Source organism: Palaemon carinicauda, chromosome 7, assembly GCF_036898095.1.
Source record: "Palaemon carinicauda isolate YSFRI2023 chromosome 7, ASM3689809v2, whole genome shotgun sequence".
Classification (NCBI taxonomy): domain Eukaryota; kingdom Metazoa; phylum Arthropoda; class Malacostraca; order Decapoda; family Palaemonidae; genus Palaemon; species Palaemon carinicauda.
The window spans coordinates 80,176,094-80,195,868 of NC_090731.1; the positions used below are offsets into that span (position 1 = coordinate 80,176,094).

Sequence of the window (19,775 nt, forward strand, 5' to 3'; positions counted from 1 at the left end):
ATACAACATGCTCTACATACAGCATGCTCTGCATACAGCATGCTCTGCATACAACATGCTCTGCATACCTTACCGCATGCTTCTCAGTCATACATCTTTGGTTGTTGCCAACTCACTAGACTGTCAAGCAGTTTCATAATGTTGCCTTCTAGTCTGCTGCTTTTGCACCATTGAAACCCTCACTGAGAGAACTTAACTTTTCTCGGATATGGTCCCTGTAGATGAGAAAGTGCTTTTCTCCCTCCTTCTGATATTCCCTTGAGGACTCTGTCATTTGGAGAGGAGCCTTTAGCTGCGTAGCCTCCTATGGACTTTTATTTAAGCATAACATGCTTCCAGGGAAGGTAATGGTTCCACTTCAGTCACTAACCCCGTCTGTTACCACACCTGCTCCCATAGACCTTGAGCTGTGTTGCAAGACATACAGTCCAAGCTTAGTCCTTGTTAAAGGATTTTTTGTTTACGGAGTCAGTGTGTCACTGGGAAGACGTTCAACAACCAGCAGAAGTGACTTGTTGTGACGCAGTGCGGCAACCTCAGCAACCTGATAAGGAGTTGTCTGTACGACCCAGACAGTCTAGACAGCTTCGGGTTGTCACTGTACTTCCTCGCTTCCCCATGGTTGACAGTTCACAGACTGTGCAGCAGTACCATGATCTTGTGTCCGGCTCCGTCAGACGACTGGCTTTTAAGAGCTCCCACAAGTCGTCGCTGTCTGGAGATTCTCAGATGGACTATGGATCTGACCAAGGAACTGGGCCTCCTGGTCAATTTTGAGGAGTCTCAGCTCATCCCATCCCAGACCATTGTCTCCCTGGGTATGGATCTTCAGAGTCGAGCTTTTCGGGCTTTTCCGTCGGCCCCAAGGATCTTCCAAGCCCTAGAATGCATCCAGAGCATGCTGAGAAGGAACCGATGCTCAGTCAGGTAGTGGATGAGTCTAACAGGGACACTTTCATCGCTGGCCCTGTTCATCGTGTTAGGGAGAATCCACCTCCCCCCCTTCAGTATCATCTAGCTGCTCACTGGATAAAGGACATGACGCTAGAGACGGTCTCAGTTCCTGTTTCCGAAGAGAGGAGGTCTTCTCTCGCGTGGTGTAAGAACAGCTTTCTTCTCAAGGAAGTCTACCTTTGGCTGTTCAGAAACCCGACCGCCGTCTCCTCTCGGACACATCAGACACGGGCTGGGGTGCGACTTTGGACGGACAGGAATGATCGAGAACATGGAATCAGGAGCAAAGGACACTTCACATCAATTGCAGGAGTTGTTGGCGGTTCTTCTGGCCTTGATAAACTTCAAGTCCCTCCAGCTTAAAAAAGTGGTGGAGGTGGACTCTGACAACACCACAGCCCTGGCTTACACCTTCAAGCAGGGAGGGACTCTTTCGTGAAGTTGTTCTAGATCGCAAGGGACCTCCTCATCTGGTCTAAAGATCGAAAGCTCACGCTGGTAACGAGGTTCATTCAGGGCGGTATGAATGTCATGGCAGATCACCTCAGCCGGAAGGGTCAGGTCATCCCCACAGAGTGGACCCTTCACAAGAATGTTTGCAGCAGACTTTGGGCCCTGTGGGGTCAGCCAACCATAGATCTGTTCGCTACCTCGATAACCTAGAGACTCCTATTGTATTGTTCTCCGATTCCAGACCCAGCAGCAGTTCACGTGGATGCTTTTCTGCTGGATTGGTTCCATCTCGACCTGTATGCATTCCCGCCGTTCAAGATTGTCAACAGGGTACTTCAGAAGTTCTCCTCTCGCAAAGGGACACGGCTGACGTTGGTTGGCTCCGCTCTGGCCCGCGAGAGAATGGTTCTTAGAGGTACTGCAATGGCTGGTCGACATTCCCAGGACTCTTCCTCTAGGAGTGAACCTTCTACGTCTACCTCACGTAAAGAAGGTACACCCGAACCTCCACGCTCTTCGTCTGACTGCCTTCAGACTTTCGAAAGACTCTCAAGAGCTAGGGGCTTTTCGAAGGAGGCAGCCAGAGCGATTGCCAAAGCAAGGAGAACATCCACTCTCAGAATCTATCAGTCTCAAGGGGAAGTCTTCCGTAGCTGGTACAAGATCAATGCAGTTTCCTCAACCAGTACCACTGTAACCCAGATTGCTGACTTCCTGTTATATCTAAGGAAAGTAAGATCCCTTTCAGCTCCTACGATCAAGGGTTACAGAAGTATGTTGGCAGCGGTTTTCCGCCACAGAGGCTTGGATCTTTCCACCAACAAAGATCTACAGGACCTCCCTAGGTCTTTTGAGACCTCAAAGGAACGTCGGTTGTCCACTCCAGGCTGGAATCTAGACGTTGTCCTAAGGTTCCTTATGTCATCAAGATTTGAACCTCTCCAATCAGCCTCTTTTTAGGACCTCACATTAAAAACTCTTTTCCTCGTGTGCTTGACAACAGCTAAAAGAGTAAGTGAGATCCACGCCTTCAGCAGGATCATTGTTTTCACATCTGAAACGGCTACATGTTCCTTGCAGCTCGGTTTTTGCTAAACGAGCTTCCTTCACGTCCTTGGCCTAAGTCGTTCGAGATCCCAAGCCTGTCCAACTTGGTGGGGAATGAACTGGAGAGAGTACTTTGCCCAGTTAGAGCTCTTAGGTACTATCTAAAAAGGTCTTAACCTTTACAAGGACAATCAGAAGCCTTATAGTGTGCTATCAAGAAACCTTCTTTTCCAAGTTCTAAGAACTCAGTTTCTTACTATTCAGGCTTCTGATTAGAGAAACACATTCTCATCTGAAGGAAGAAGACCTTGCTTTGCTGAAGGTAAGGACACATGAAGTGGGAGCTGTGGCTACTTCAGTGGCCTTCAAACAGAGCCATTCTCTGCAGAGTGTTATGGATGCAACCTATTGGAGAAGCAAGTCAGTGTTCGCATCATTCTATCTCAAAGATGTCCAGTCTCTTTACGAGTACTGCTACACCCTGGGACCATTCGTAGCAACGAATGCAGTAGTAGGCGAGGGCTCAGCCACTACATTCCCATAATCCCATAACCTTTTAACCTTTCTCTTGAATACTTTTTATGGGTTGTACGGTCGGCTAAGAAGCCTTCCACATCCTTGTTGATTTGGCGGGTGGTCAATTCTTTCTTGAGAAGCGCCGAGGTTAAAGGTTGTGATGAGGTCCTTTAGTATGGGTTGCAGCCCTGTATACTTTAGCACCTTTGAGTTGATTCAGCCTTCCAAGAGGAACGCTGCGCTCAGTAAGGAAGACGATCTTATTAAAGGCAGAGTAACGGTTCAAGTCGACTTCCTTACCAGGTACTTATTATTTCATTGTTATTGTGGATAACTGATTATATGAAATACGGGATACTTAGCTATCCTTTAGTCTTGTACACTGGTTTTTGACCCACCCCCCTGGGTGTGAATCAGCTACATGATTATCGGGTAAGTTTAATATTGAAAAATGTTATTTTCATTAGTAAAATAAATTTTTGAATATACTTACCCGATAATCATGATTTAATTGACCCACCCTTCCTCCCCATAGAGAACCAGTGGACCGAGGAAAAAGTGAGGTGGCGTCAACAACAAGTACTGTAGTACCTGGCCACAGGTGGCGCTTGTGAGTACACCCCCTTCTAGTATAGTGATAGCTGGCGTATCCCTCCCGTAGAATTCTGTCGGGCAACGGAGTTGACAGCTACATGATTATCGGGTAAGTATATTCAAAAATTTATTTTACTAATGAAAATAACATGTTTCTGCCTCCAGAACCCCTTCTGTTGACGCAGCCACACAGTGGTATCCCCCATGGGAGAATCCACTTCCTGAAGCTTCATGCTTGGAGGCTGTCCAGTCTCTCCTCAGAAGCAGAGGCTTTTCAGAGAAGGTGGCTGAGCACATGACCAGGCACCTGCGCCAATCTTCCACAAACCTCTTACCAAGCAAGATGGAGAGTGTTTGCAGCTTGGTATAGAGGGCGAGGTGTGTCTCCACTCGATCCCTCTCTTCCATTAGTGGCAGACTTCCTGGTGTACCTCAGGGAGGAGAAACTCCTCTCAGTCTCGGCAATTAAAGGCTATCGTTCAGCCTTAAGGCTCATCTGTAGACTGAGAGGGGTTGACCTTTCCACCTCAGAAGATATCACCTTGTTGATTAGAGGTTTTGAGAGATCTTGCCCCCCAGCTGAAATTAGACCACCACCATGGGACGTGTCCCTGGTCTTACGTTCCTTGAAGGGACCACCTTATGAGCCCTTAAACGGGACCTCTGACTACTTCCTAACCCTTAAGACTGTCTTCCTAGTAGCTCTGGCCTCGGCAAAAAGGGTTGGTGAACTTCATGGTCTATCCTACGAAATCACCCATTCTGGAGGATGGGGGGAAGTCTCGCTCAACTTTGTGCCAGGCTTTTTGGCCAAAACTCAGAATCCTTCATCGGCTGATGAGAGGTTTAGAGAATTTCAATTTTCCAGCCTCAATAGGGTAACACAGGATACTGACCAATTGCTACTCTGCCCAGTCAGGGCACTAAGGAAATACCTGAAGTGCACCAGACCTTTCAGACCACGCCTCCGTCATCTCTTCCTCAGTACTAACAAGGTAAAGAAGAGAATCTCTCGCAACACCATCTCTTTCTGGCTCAAGAAAGTTATTGCGAGAGCCATTCACGGAGACCCAGAGGCAGCTCAACCCAAAGCCCATCAAGTTAGGGGAGTGGCTGCCTCACTGGCGTTTAAGAAGAATTTTTCAGTCTCCTAAGTCTTAGGAGCTGGAGTCTGGAAACGCCAATCTACATTCACCTCTCACTATTTATCCGATGTGACACATAGGTCTCTAAACACCTTTTCTATAGGGCCTATTGTGGCAGGTCAACAGGTGCTGTAGCTACTTTACGCCCTTTCAGGGGACAGTAGCCATTGGTCGAGGATTCTGTGTTACACTAGGTTTTAGAAGGACATCCATCTATCTTCTGCACCTTCCTTCTTCTTCCCGTCTGGGTATCCTAGTCTGTAACCAGTTTCAGCTGGACTCGCCAATGGAAATAAGGTATAAAACTCATCTGACTCCTCTCACAGGGTATAAGTTATACTCGTATTCACGAGGGTTTCCCTTTTCAAGGTCAGAGGAATCCTAGGTATGATAGGGTCCAAGTCGTATGTGCCCGACCCTCTTCATCCTGAAACATTTGTTTCCACGTAATTACAAACTTTCAGTCGTGCTAAGATTATGGGGATCTACAAAGAAAAGTTAATGGGAGATTTTTTCATCAAAAGAGTCTAGTCTGAGGACAATCTTCCCTAGGAATAGGGAACTCCTCGTCCATCCTGACCTCAAGACTAAGTCTCCTATAGTAAAGAATGAGGGTTTGTATTTAGTGTAGGAACAAATGGCAACCTTATAACAGAGTTTGTATTTTTCCTAACATACAAACCTGAATTCTTTACACAAATCTTTCCTACGTCACCGCCCCCTAAAAATAGTCCTAGCTAGAATCCGATTGAAGGTATTCAGTAGCTACCGACCGGCAGTCCCCTACCCGTTAACGACCTTGTTAAGGTTTTCTGCTGTATTTTCCAGCTCGCGCTAGAATATCTCCTATAGTAAAGAATTCGGGTTTGTATGTTAGGAAAAATACAGACTCTTAAAAGTCTGTCATATTGTAGGGAAATATATTAATTTTTAAGTAAATATTTGTCCTATTAGTATACTTCCTTTAGTTAATCATCGATTTACAGTATTTTAAAGATTTCACTAGCATACTGTCATGTACGCTACGTAGTAGTACTCTTGAGGATCGTTACAGTTTCATAATACTTTGTATCGTTATTTAATATTTCGATATTGAGAATACTGATATTAATTGTATAACCTATTGTATTTTCATTCTAGCCCTTGGCGAAAGAGTATAACCTCTCGCAACGGGCAGGTCTAATTATGGTCTGCTGTGAAATAGTTAAAAGTGCTAGTGTTCAGTGGCAAGCAAACATGACGCAGTGCAGTGGAGGGTACGGCTGCTCGGACCTGTCGTTCTCCTAGCCCTAGACCTCTTCCATGCTCCCCAACCCCTGGGAGAAGGAAAGTCGACAGGCGAAGGGAGGAGAGAGGCGTTAGCCCCCGGGTAGTTGTCCCCTCTAGTGTACCTGTTGATGCTTCACAGGACGCTCGCCCTCGCCATTGGAAAGGCGAGGTAAAAGTGTTATCCTCGCCGTCGGTTGACGCAGCTCCCAGACGAGGCTGGCGTTTTACGTTTTTCCCTTCCTGCTAGACTTGCTCGTCATGGAACCAAGCATCGAGATCGCGATCGTCATAGTTCCAAGCGGGGTCTCACGGCAAGGACGCACGCGAGCTGCAGCGCTCATGGACGCTCCCTCGCAGCGATCTGGATGCATTACGGGAGGCGGCAAGGATCTTGACGCTCCCTCATAGCATGCTGGACGCACGCGAGCAGGACGCTTCCTCGCAGCATGCTGGACGCATGCGAGCGGGACGCTTCCCCGCGTCAAGATCGCGAACGTCATAATACCGAGCGTGGTCTCTCGGCAAGAACGCACGCGAGCTGCAGCGCTCATGGACGCTCCCTCCCAGCGATCTTTACCGGTTACGGGAGGTGGCAAGGATCTTGACGCTTCCTCACAGCATGCTGGACGCACGCAAACTGGACGCACGCAAGCTGGACTCACGCAAGCTGGACGCACGCAAGCCGGACGCACGCAAGCTAAACGCACGCAAGCTGGACGCACGCGAGCAGGATGCTTCCCCGCGTCAAGATCGTGAACGTCATAGAGCAGGCTGGACGCATGCAGGACGCACCGCAAGCAGCATGCCTGTCAGAGCTTCAACGGTCCATTACGTCCCTGTTGACTTTTACAATTTGCAAACAGAGGAAGCTCGCAACTGCAGCAGCATGCTGGACGCATGCATGATGCTCCCTCGCAGCATACTGGATGCGCGTATGATGCACGCAAGCATGACGCTCCCTCGCAGCATGCAGGACGCACGCAAGCATGACGCTCCCTCGCAGCATGCAGGACGCACGCAAGCATGACGCTTCCTCGCAGCAGACTGGACGCATGCATGACGCTCCCTCGCAGCATGCTGGACGCATGAGGGACGCAAGCAGGCAAGACGAGGCTTGAGTTTTCTCCCACTCTTTCTACATCGGAGATCGCTAACCCTTTAGAGGAGATCTCAGAGGAGAAAACGCAGAAAACTCTTCATGCAGCAGATCTTAAAAGATTACTTACAGTTCTGGCGGACTTATATCCGGAGGACTTTTCAGCAGGCTGTACCTCGGAACCCGCCCTCGCAGTTTTTGAAGGGTAGACCCCAGGAATCTTCCTCTTTCAAGGAAACAGTGTTAGCCAGATTGGTCTAGAGGGCTTTTTCGACTCTGAACGATTGGATTCTCAAGAGAAGGAGCAAGGAAGAACAACCTTTTCCTTCCCCCCCTACGAGATTGGCTTCTAGATCCAGTGTGTGGTACGAGACTGGGGAGGTTCTCGGTTTGGAAGTTCCTGCCTCCTCCCAGGGAGACCTCTCCAAACTCGTTGACGCCTCGCGAAGATCAGCCATGACTAAGGCTAAGGTGATGTGGTCCACGTCGGAGATGGCTCACTTGCTGAAGGGCAACTTCAGAACAATCGAGGTCTTCAGTTTGATGGACTGGACTCTAGGAGTCCTCACAGACATCACAGACGATAAGAACTAGACGCAGATGCACCTTTTTGCCTGTCTCGATAAAGCCGTGAGGGACAGGTCGGTCGAACTCACAGCCCTTTTTCACGGCAGGTATTATTAAGAAAGAGCTATGCTGTTTCTTTCCTGTCGTCAGGATTGATTCTTGCTCAGAGAGCAGAGCTCTTGTATGGTCCCTGGACCAAATACCTATTCCTTTCAGAGCTAGTGAAGGACTTATCGGCAGCTCTTACGCACAAGCAACGCAAGATCTGATTACAAGGACTGCGAGGAAAGTTCTTCCGGCTAACTTTTTAGCCAGGAAGGAGAAGGAAGCTCCTCTCACGCGTCAGCCCTTTCGTGGGAGAGCCTTTCTAGAAGAGGACAGAGAATGGCTGCTGGAGGGCAACCTCGTAACCCCTAACAGCAACCGAAACCCAAAAAGTGAACTCAATCTCCAGACACAAGTATCCCACTACTGGCAGCAGCTCTTCAAGAGCAGGTAAACCAGATGCTGTCAAAAGCAGCAATAGAAGTGGTAGAAGACCCCTCATCAGAGAGATTTTACAACAGACTTTTTCTGGTACCCAAGAACTCGGGGGATTGGAGACCCGTTCTGGACGTAAGTCCACTGAACAAGTGCGTGAGCAAAGTTAAGTTTGCTATGGAAATATCTGCGTCAGTCCTACCAGACACCAGACTAGGTGACTGGATGGTGTCAATAGGAGGACGCGGTTTTTCTTGTCTCAATCCACCTGAACTACAGGAAATACTGTATCTGAAATTTGTACATCATGCTACAACTTTTCAGTTCAGAGCACTTTTGTTTTGGACTAAGCACGGCCCCTTACGTTTTCACACGAGGGGTATCGAACGTGGCTCTCTAGTTACATCTGGAAGGGGTACGAATTTCGTTGTACCTGGATGACTGGCTAATCAGAGCCAGGTTGTAGGAAAGTGTCTGGAGGGTCTACAAGTGACTACATCTACGTCCAATTCAGTTCCATCTGTCTAGTTATTGGACAAGAGACCAAGACCTAGAGACGTGGATTCCGATCCCTCTGGGAATCAGGAATCAGGGGAGTAGGTGGGACTACCCCAACAAGTTACTAGAAGGCTTCGAACTTCAGCAGAAGAACCCTGACCTAGTGTTGTATTCAGACGCATCAGACGTGGGGTGGGATATAACACTGGGGAAGGGCGAGATCTCGGGTCTATATGAAGACCATCAGAAGAAATGGCACATAACGTGAAGGAACTGGTGGCCATTCTTCTAGCGCTAATACACTTCCAGGAGGAGATCCTAAACAAGTTAGTACAGGTCAACGCAGATAACACCACAGCGTTGGCCTACATCAGAAAACAGGGAGGCACTCGTTTGGATTCCCTTTACGAGGCAGCAAGATCTCCTGCTGTGGGCAAAAGTGAACAATATAGATCTAATTACTCACTTCATAGAGGGAGAGAAGAATGTCAGAGCAGATTTTCTCAGCAGAGGAAGACAGGTTCTCACGACAGAATAGACCCTGCTTCACGAGGTGTGCAGCAGGCTTTGGAATCTGTGGGGAGAACCATCAATAGACCTCTTTGCGACGCAGAGAACTGGAGGTTACCTGTTTACTGCTTTCCAGTCCCAGACCAGGAAGCAGTGGCAGTGGACGCCTTCTTCATGGAGTGGAAAGGACTAGACACGTACACCTTTCTCCCCATTCAGGATCCTAGACAGAGTCATGAAGAAGTTCAGGGAGTCAAACAACGCCTGCATGACCATTATAGCTCCGTTTTTTGGGCCCATGAGACCCAAGATCACAGAAGTGATGGAGTGGCTAGTAGACACCTCCAGGTCGTTATCCTGTCGGACCGATCTTCTCAGACAGGCACATATAGAGAGATACCTTCAAATCTCCTCGCTCTCATTTAACTGCCTGTCGACTATCAGAAAAACTGGCAAGAGCGAAGGGCTTTTCGAGGAAAGCTACAAGAGCAATCGCGGGAGCTAGGAGAACGTCCACAATCAAGGTGTACCAATCTAGTGGGACATGTTCAGAGAATGGTGCAGAGTTAATAACATTTCCTCTTCCAATACCTCTAACTCAATTGGCAGATTTTCTGCTACATTTAACAACACAAAGAAACTAGCAGTATCAACTATTAAGGGATACTGCAGCATGCTAGCCTCCGTCTTCCGTCACAGACATATTGACGTGTCAGGAGACTAGGATCTCTCGGATCTTATAAGATCCTTTGAGACCGCATAGAGGAAGGACAACACAACCCCATCTTGGAATTTGGATGTAGTCCTGATGATTTTAACCTCGAGCAGGTTTGAACCTCTTGACAAGGCTCCATGGAAGGATCTTACTAAGAAGAGCCTATTCCTGGTTGTGTTTGCAACAGCCAAGAGAATAGAAGAATTACAAGCCATTAGCAAAAAGAGGGGCTTCAATGGAGAGAATGCAATCTGCTCTCTACGATAAGGTTTTCTCCCCAAGAACGAGAATCCTTCGCAACCATGGCCCAGATCCTTTACCATTCCAGGGTTATCTCATTTAGTAGGACGGGAAAAGGAGAGAGGCCTTTGTCCAGTAAGAGCCCTAAAAGATTTTATCTGCAGGGGACCAGAAACCTGAGAGGACAGGCAGATAACCTCTGGTGCTCAGTAAAGAAGCCTTCGCTACCCATGTCAAAGAATGGACTGGCGTTCTTTATCAAAGATTTAATAAGGGAAGCTCACCAGAGTTGTGACGAGAAAAGCTTCCCATTCCTCAAAGTCAAAGCACACGAAGTAAAAGCTGTGGCAACTTCGATGGCTTATAGACACAACAAGTCTATAAAAATGATTTTGGAAGCGATATTCTGGCAAAGCAAATCAATCTTCGCAGATTGTTACCTAAATAGGTACAGACCCAATATGAGGATTGTTGTTCCCTGGGTCTGTACGTTGCCTCCGGCGCCGTACTTCAAGAAGGTACCATTGCCTCTAACCTATAACCTTCTTTATACCCTTACCTTTTCTTGAACTTGTTCTCATAGGTCGTCTGTGAAGGTTGCTGCAACCTTCCACGGCCTGGGATGCAAGTCTAAGTTAAGTTTTATGGAATGTATTTTTTAGTGTGTTAATGGATCAGGTGGTCAGATCTTTGTCCATGGCTATGCCAGGATGGCAAAGTTGGTGGTCTAGTCATGTTAACCCTTTTACCCCCAAAGGATGTACTGGTACGTTTCACAAAACTCATCCCTTTACCCCCATGGACGTACCGGTACGTCCTTGCAAAAAACTGCTATTTACATTTTTTTTTGCATATTTTTGATAATTTTTTGAGAAACTTCAGGCATTTTCCAAGAGAATGAAACCAACCTGACCTCTCTATGATGAAAATTAAGGCTGTTAGAGCAATTTGAAAAAGATATACTGCAAAATGTGCCTGAAAAAAAATAACCCTTGGGGGTTAAGGGTTGGAGAGTTCCAAATAGCCTGGGGGTAAAAGGGTTAAGGTCAAGGACCGTGTGTCAGCCCCACAGAGACTTTCTACAGCCCCCTGGGTGGATCGCTGGGTCTCTCAAGGAATGCAGGCAAATGAGGCATAAAAACCTATGAAGCCAGCTTCCTTATCAGGTATGCCAAGTTAGCAAGGGTGGTGGTCTAGTCATGTTAAGGTCGATGACCGTGTGACAGCCCCACAGAGACTTTTACAGCCCCCTGGGTGGATTGCTGGGTCTCTCAAGGAATGCAGGCAAATGAGGCAAGAAAACTATAAAGCCAGGTTCCTTATCAGGTAGGAACCAGATTATTGATACAGCTAATTTGTAGCGATTAATAATTCTACGAATTCCCGACGGGGTTGCGGTTTTCTAACCCACCACCAATGGTGTCAATCAACTATATATATGTAACTACCAGGGAAGTTACATATTTAAAAATGGTATTTTTATTTTAAAATAAATTTTTAGATATACTTACCTGGTAGTTACATATATAAAAGGTCACTCCCTCCTCCCCTCTGAAAACAGGGGCATGGAATTTCTGAGGACTTATGGGAATGGTTGCGGTTACCTAGTATGACCACCTGCTCACCTGTCGGTGACTGCCGCGAAACTTGAATTTTTGCCGTGTGTGCGACGAATCGGCGGGATTAAGCTATATACTGTATATGTAACTACCAGGTAAGTATATTTAAAAATTTATTTTAAAATAAGAATACCATTTTAATATTTTTATTAGAAAACAGGCAAAACTTAAGAATCATTGGGTCATAATGAGAAGGATTAAAGAGTTTGTTATTAATTCTGCAGTACTCTGCAGGGAAATTTCGTACTGTACCTTTTTATATACTGTATGCATATACTGTAGTAATTTGGAATATCGATGTGTTCCAACATGAATACAAGCTATTGACCTTTAATAGGAGTAGGACTTCAGCATAACTGTTTAAAGTTTTAACATTTAAACGTAGCTGCTGACTGGTGGAGGGTAGGCCCTGCCCACTTTCCAGGTAAAGTAATACTTACTTTAAATTTGGCCTCAGCTTAGTACACATACTGATCTGCTGCCTCTTAATCTTTTGCTTCTTTTTTTTTTTAGATTGAATAAGTATACTGGCAGATCGTCAAGTTTTAGCGATATTTATGATAGAAAGCAAAGATAGGTAATTGTTTACAACACCACGCTCTCCATTTACTCCAAAATAATGCAATCCTGCTGTTCTCATCTTCTTGCACAGTAATTAGGTGGCTATTTAAATTCTGGAAAAGCAATAATTAGGAAGATATGTTGAGGAAGGGGTTAAAAAAAGAAAATAGTTCGGTTTCCTCACTAAACGACTTGGAACTGAGATGTCAACATGTAAACCAAACAGCATACATAAACAGAAGTTCGTGATGCCAGCGTACATTTGATGTATAGTACAGTACTGTATATTCAAAATATACTTTTTTGAGCTCAAGCCATGTCGTTCTAATGGAAGGTTCCTATAAGTAGCTTCCTAAGGGATATGTGACTACAGTGATATTCCCAGAGAATTTACCTATAGGTCTCCAGAATTCTAACTCCTGGCGCGAATATCCTTAAAATTCCTCTTAAGGATATCGTATAAATCAGGAGACGTATATCTTGATACGACACATAGCAATCTTCACCCCGAATAGCATTTTCGCTTCGAGGGAGAAAGTGGCAAAAATAGAAAGGGAGCCGTTATCAAGGTACCCATCCTCCCGTACTACTACTGAGTATCTAGATGGTGCTGTATGTCAACTTAGCGCGCTATTGTTGTAGCGGTTTCGCAAGGTGATTTTCCCTGTTGCTCTTTCGTTACGCTCTGGTTTTTTTTATTTATCATGCAATCTCCAGCCTTTTCTGCCTCTGGAAAGTTGAGTATTTGATCTTTACAGTGTATAAATTTAAGCTCCTGCCTCACAGTGAAATTAGGTTAATTTTAAGTGTGGAGCTTCGCCTTCACCGGAGGCGCCATGGGCGCTGTCGTTCATAACGCATGTGTTATTTAGGTAGTCTGAACGATTTTCCCCGGGCATGAATATTTACGAAGCTATTCAGTTAAAATTTTCTAGGAAGTTACATATTATGTCAATTGTATTCTTTAGAGTTTCAGCGATTTAGGTAACCGAACCTCGCCCGCGCTAGGCTTCCTAGCCTATGCGCTTTAGTTTACCTTCATGCATGATATAGAACGACATTCCTAGTTGTAATAGCATTTAAATATGAAGCTATTTAGACAATTTATACTTGTAAGATATATTGATTGTATATATTTCCTCTTCCTCATCAATCGTATACGGAAGAGTTTCGGCAATTAAGGTAACCGAATCTCGCCTGGCACTAGGCTACTAGCCTAGGTGCTTTAGTATACTTTTATACATGTTCCTTGTTTACCCTCGTGTATCGTTTTATCAATTCAGGCGAAGATAGATATCTCCTAGAATTATTATATAAATCGATACTCGTCTCCAGTGGAGATTTAAAGGTAATCCCTCCTTCCCTCTGAGTGCAGCCATAGGCTATAACCCTATCTTGGTCTTGCCATAGCGTAGACTAGGCTAGTGTTTTCTGTCTCTTTCCCTTGCCGGCAGATAGCCGACTTTGGGTTTTCGACAGAACCTCAGAGTATTCAGTATTTTGCCGGTGGCCGGCCAGCAGGGTGAGTAGTCACTCCCCTGCCGGCTTCAGCTGCTGGCATAGGAGGCTAGACCTCCCTAGGCCGCACTTGAAGTGGTTGTATGATGCCACCACCTTCTCCCCTGCGGTCTTGAAGACTAGTCCTGTGCTGGCAGACCCTAGACTGAAGAATAGACACTCTTCTGAATAGACACTCTTCTGCCGCCTAGGATGGCGCCGGCACTGAAACGATGTTTCTCCCCTGTTGAGAGGGGGCGGCAAGCCTGCCGCCTCCCCCTAACTCTATTTCGGCAGACTCTTGGCTGAGGAATAGATATTCTTCTGCCGCCTAGGACGGCGCCAATATTGAAACAGAGTTTCTTCTTTGTGTGGTAGGGCCGGCAACCTTGCCGCCTCCTTCCACACTTTATACAGGACCCTTTTCCCTGCCCCCTCTGTCCTTTAGTGATGGCCTAGCCATCGCAACCCTTTGGCCGTCGTCCTGCAATCTCACTGCTTGCCGGCGGGTTGTGGGCCGGCCGGGCTTCCTACATATTATTATTTTTTCAATATTAAACTTACCCGATAATCATGTAGCTGTCAACTCCGTTGCCCGACAGAATTCTATGGAGGGATACGCCAGCTATCACAATACTAGAAGGGGGTGTACTTACCAGCGCCACCTGTGGCCAGGTACTATAGTACTTCTTGTTGACACCTCCTCAATTTTTCCTCTGTCGTGCTTCCGGCAAGACGTTCTGGGATACGCTTATGATCTTCGAGTATTTTCACGGCTTTTGGTGAAGTATTCTCTCAGATTTCGGCTGTCGCTTTACTGGAAAACTTCTATATTAGCTTAGATAGCTATTATTTAGTCCTGATTTAACGGTTAACGATCTTTTGCTTGATTTTGAAACCCCACTTGGCTAACTCTTTTGATTCAAGATGTCTGACATTTCACAAGCCCCCACCCATAGACGATGTAGGTCTTGTAATAGGCGTATTCCGAAGGCCTCGGTAGATCCTCACACCGCTTGTTCTGACTGTAGGGAAAGGCCCTGTCAGTTAGAAGATCGATGTGAGGAATGCGCCGGACTTTCGGAACTTGATTTTGTCCGTCTTCTTAAGTATTCAACCAAGTTAGAGAGAGAGAGAGTTAGGAGGAGTTCTTCTCACTCTTCACTTTTTTCCTCACCTCATGATCCCCTACCTTTTCCTACCCCTGTAGTGGCTACCCCCGAACCTACTATTTGCCCTCAGCCTGATATGTCTGTTGTTTTGCGTGCCATTCAGGCCTTAGGCGATAAAGTAGAGTCAGTGGTAAGTGATCATAAGTCTCTTATGGCCGAAGTCAAGGAACTTAAGGTCAAGAGTGCAGTGGGTGGAATTAGTGCCAGTGCTGTGACGAGTGCTAGTGTCAGTGCAGTGCCAAGTGCTAGTGTCAGTGTCAGTGTGGTGCGTGAGGATACTTCTGTGCGTGCCAGTCGTCCTCCCAGTCCGGGACCTCTTGCAAGCTCTCAAGCCCAGGGGAGAAGCAATGTCGAAGGGCAAAAGGGTTCGGCAGGCCTTGATCGGCGCACAGAAGTATCCTCGGTGGTTGCGGGCGTGTCTTCCAGAGACCGTCACTCCCACCTGCAGACGATTGAGCCCGTCTTTTACTCGTCTGCTGAGCAATTGTCAGGGAAGAAACGCTGGACTCAGGTCTCGAGACCACTCAAACGCAGAGTCCAGACCTCAAGAACTCAACCGGGCTGCAGTCATTGGATCAGCTCTGACTCGCCGCAGTCATCAGTTGAATGCACTCCGCCTAAGAGGAGTAAGGTTCTGCCACAACAGATCTCTGCTGTTAAGGCTTTACCTCAGCAGACCTTAGTGTCTGCCGACCCCAAGTTGACTCTACTGCAGTCCATGCAGTCACAACTTGCGGTCTTGATGCGTGAGTGTCAGGCTGAGCAGGTTACACCACCTCCTGCGATCGCTCCGCCTGACCGCAGTACTGCCTGCCAGGCGTACGATGTTGAGGCTCCTCAGAATACCTTAGCACGTTCTGAGTTTACTGTTTCCAGTGGTGTGCAGCTCCCTCCGCCTTCCTTAAGGCAACCTCAGCAATGGGAACAGGAAGATTATTCCTTACTTCCTCCGCTTCCACTTGCAGTTCCACCAGTGAGGCAACACTCTCTTGAGGTACAACAACCTCCCCCATCCATGAGTCAGTCTCCTCAGCTCTCGCTGCAGCGAGCTCAACCCTCCTCAAGGCAACCACAACACCTTAGCCTTGCGCCTCAGGAGCCTCAACTCGCGAGACAATTACTGTGTTCTGCGCAGCCACTACCTCATCGCTCACAGCTCACACCTCAGGAACCTCAACTCGTTCCTCAGGAACTTGCTACTGCGCATCCGCCTTCCGCTCAGCAAGCGCAACCCTTGAGTTCAGTCACTCATGCTAGGAGTCAGCCTCCTCCACCCATGCGCCTACCTTCTGCTACTTCTTTTGATCAGCCTTTGCAGTCTGAGCCTCAGGTGTTCCCTCAACAGAGTCTTGAAGAGGAAACCACTAATATTGTTGTTCCAGCTCGTGCTGACTCTGCTGTTCAGCATACCTTACCGATCTCTTCGCTACACTCTGGTGATGAGGCGTCTGATGATGAGGCGGCACACCTGGATCCCTCATCAGACGTGGATGAATCCAAGTCTTCTCCACCTTCTATTGACTTTCGTAAGGTCTTGGCTCTGTTTAGGGAGGTATACCCAGACCACTTTGTCTCTGCTATTCCCCGCTCTCCGCCATCTGAGTTTTCGCTGGGCATGCAGCCAGCTAAGTCTACTTATACTAAGCTAGTCCTAGCAAGGTCCTCTAAGAGAGCGTTAAGGATCTTAGGGGAGTGGTTGCAGACTAAGCAACACCTTGGAAAGACTTCGTTCATGTTTCCTCCGACTAAGCTCACTTCTAAAGCGGGCGTTTGGTATGCCACAGGAGAGGAACCAGGCTTGGGAGTACCTGCCTCTGCCCAGGCTGACTTCTCAAGTCTGGTAGACTCGCCTCGTAGAACAGCAATGAGGCGCTCTAAGGTTTGCTGGACCTTCTCAGACCTTGATCACTTCCTGAAGGGTGTTTTTAGAGCATTTGAGATGTTCAACTTCCTAGACTGGTGCCTGGGGGCCCTCAGCAAGAAGACCTCCCCTGCGGACAAGGATTCTGCCATGCTATTAATGTCCTGCATGGATAAGGCCATTAGAGATGGATCTGGCGAGCTTGCGTCGATGTTTGTGTCAGGGGTTCTTAAGAAAAGGGAACAGCTATGTACCTTCCTTTCCTCCAGCATTACACCTTGTCAAAGGTCTCAACTCCTTTTCGCTCCGCTCTCGAAGTTCCTCTTCCCCGAAGAGCTGGTTAAGGACTTGTCTGCTGCCCTGATACAAAAGGACACACATGATCTTGTAGCCTCATCGGCTCGTAAGACTAAGGTTGCTACCTCAGTCCCCAGGACTTATCGCACCCCAGTGGCTGATACTCCTGCTACGAGGTTCATACCGCCCTTTCGTGGTAGAGCCCCCAGCCGAGGAAGCTCCCGTCCAGACTCTTCCAGGAGCAAGTCTAGGAAAGGTTCCAAGGCTTCTAAAGGAAAAAACTGACTCTCCGCATCTCCAGACAGCAGTAGGAGCCAGACTCAAGATCTTCTGGCAAGCCTGGGAAAAGAGAGGTGCAGACGCCCAGTCTGTCAGTTGGCTGAGGGAGGGTTACAGGATTCCATTCTGCCGCAAACCCCCTCTGACCACATCTCCCATCAACCTCTCTCCCAACTACAAAGAAGAGGACAAGAGGCTAGCGTTGCACCAGGAGGTGTCGCTACTTGTGCAGAAGAAGGCAGTGGTTATAGTCCGGGACCATCAATCCCCGGGCTTCTACAACCGTCTCTTTCTGGTGGCCAAGAAGACAGGAGGTTGGAGACCGGTGCTGGACGTCAGCGCGCTCAATGCGTATGTCACCAAGCAGACGTTCACGATGGAGACGACGAAGTCGGTCCTAGCAGCGGTCAGGCAGGAGGACTGGATGGTCTCGTTGGACCTGAAAGATGCCTACTTTCACGTTCCTATTCATCCAGACTCCCAACCTTTCCTGAGATTCGTTTTTGGAAAGGTTGTCTACCAATTCCAAGCCCTGTGTTTTGGCCTAAGCACAGCTCCTATGGTGTTTACGCATCTGATGAGGAATATAGCAAAATTCCTCCACTTATCGGACATCAGAGCCTCCCTTTACTTAGACGACTGGCTGTTGAGAGCCTCCACGAGTTGTCGCTGTCTGGAGAGTCTCAACTGGACTTTGGACTTAATCAGAGAACTGGGTCTGTTAGTCAACATAGAAAAGTCTCAGCTCATTCCCTCCCAATCCATTGTGTACCTGGGAATGGAGATTCGGAGTCAGGATTTTCGGGCTTTTCCATCGGCCCCAAGGATAAGCCAAGCCCTAGATTGCATCATGAGCATGCTAAAGAGGAGCAGTTGCTCGGTGAGACAGTGGATGAGTCTCACAGGGACCCTTTCATCACTGGCCCTGTTCGTCGAGCTAGGGAGACTCCACCTCCGCCCTCTTCAATTCCATCTTGCAGCTCATTGGGACAAGGGTTTGACTCTCGAAGCAGTCTCTATCCCAGTCACCAAAGAGATGAAGACCACTCTCTTGTGGTGGAAGACCAATCTCCTTCTCAGGGAGGGCCTATCGTTGGCTATTCAGACCCCCAATCTTCATCTCTTCTCAGATGCATCGGACTCGGGCTGGGGTGCGACCTTGAACGGACGGGAATGCTCGGGAACGTGGAACGAGGAACAGGGAACGCTCCACATCAACTGCAAGGAGCTACTAGCAGTTCATTTAGCCCTGCTGAACTTCAAGTCCCTCCTGCTAGGCAAGGTGGTGGAGGTGAACTCAGACAACACCACAGCCTTGGCTTACATCTCCAAGCAAGGAGGGACCCATTCGAGGAGCCTATACGAGATCGCAAGGGACCTCCTCATTTGGTCAAGAAGTCAAAACCTCACTTTAGTCACGAGGTTCATTCAGGGCAACATGAACGTCTCAGCAGATCGCCTAAGCAGAAGGAATCAGGTCATTCCCACGGAATGGACCCTCCACAAGAGTGTGTGCAACAGACTTTGGACCTTGTGGGGTCAACCTACCATAGATCTGTTTGCCACCTCCATGACCAAGAGACTTCCGCTGTACTGTTCCCCAGTTCCAGACCCTGCAGCAGTTCATGTGGATGCTTTTCTGCTGAACTGGTCCCATCTCGACCTTTACGCATTCCCACCGTTCAAGATAATAAACAAAGTCCTGCAGAAGTTCATCTCGCACGAAGGGACACGGCTGACGCTGGTTGCTCCCCTTTGGCCTGCAAGAGAATGGTTCACAGAGGTACTTCAATGGCTAGTCGACATCCCCAGGACTCTACCTCTAAGAGTGGACCTTCTACGTCAACCTCACGTAGACAGGTTGCACCCAAACCTCCACGCTCTTCGGCTGACTGCCTTCAGACTGTCGAAAGATTCGCTAGAGCTAGAGGCTTTTCGAAGGAGGCAGCCAGTGCGATTGCCAGAGCAAGAAGGGTTTCCACTCGTAGAGTCTACCAATCTAAGTGGGAAGTCTTCCGGAGCTGGTGTAGAGCCAATTCAGTATCCTCTACCAATACCTCTGTGACCCAAATAGCTGACTTCCTATTACATCTTAGGAATGAGAGATCCCTTTCAGCCCCTACGATTAAAGGGTACAGGAGTATGTTGGCTTCAGTTCTCCGCCACAGAGGTTTGGACCTTTCTTCCAACAAGGACCTTCAAGACATCCTTAAGTCTTTTGAGACTTCTAAAGAGCGTCGTCTATCCACTCCAGGCTGGAACCTAGACGTAGTCTTAAGGTTCCTTATGTCACCTAGGTTCGAACCTCTCCAGTCAGCTTCCTTCAAGGACCTTACCCTCAAGACTCTTTTTCTCGTCTGCCTTGCAACAGCTAAGAGAGTCAGTGAGGTTCATGCCTTCAGCAA

At 47.7% G+C, this 19,775-nt stretch overlaps 1 protein-coding gene across 1 annotated transcript in view; it reads left to right on the forward strand.

Annotated features, from left to right (window-relative positions):
* mrn (general transcription factor IIH subunit 4 marionette) overlaps positions 1-19,775 on the forward strand; it is a 452,216-nt gene that overhangs the window by 98,740 nt on the left and 333,701 nt on the right. The window lies entirely within an intron of this gene.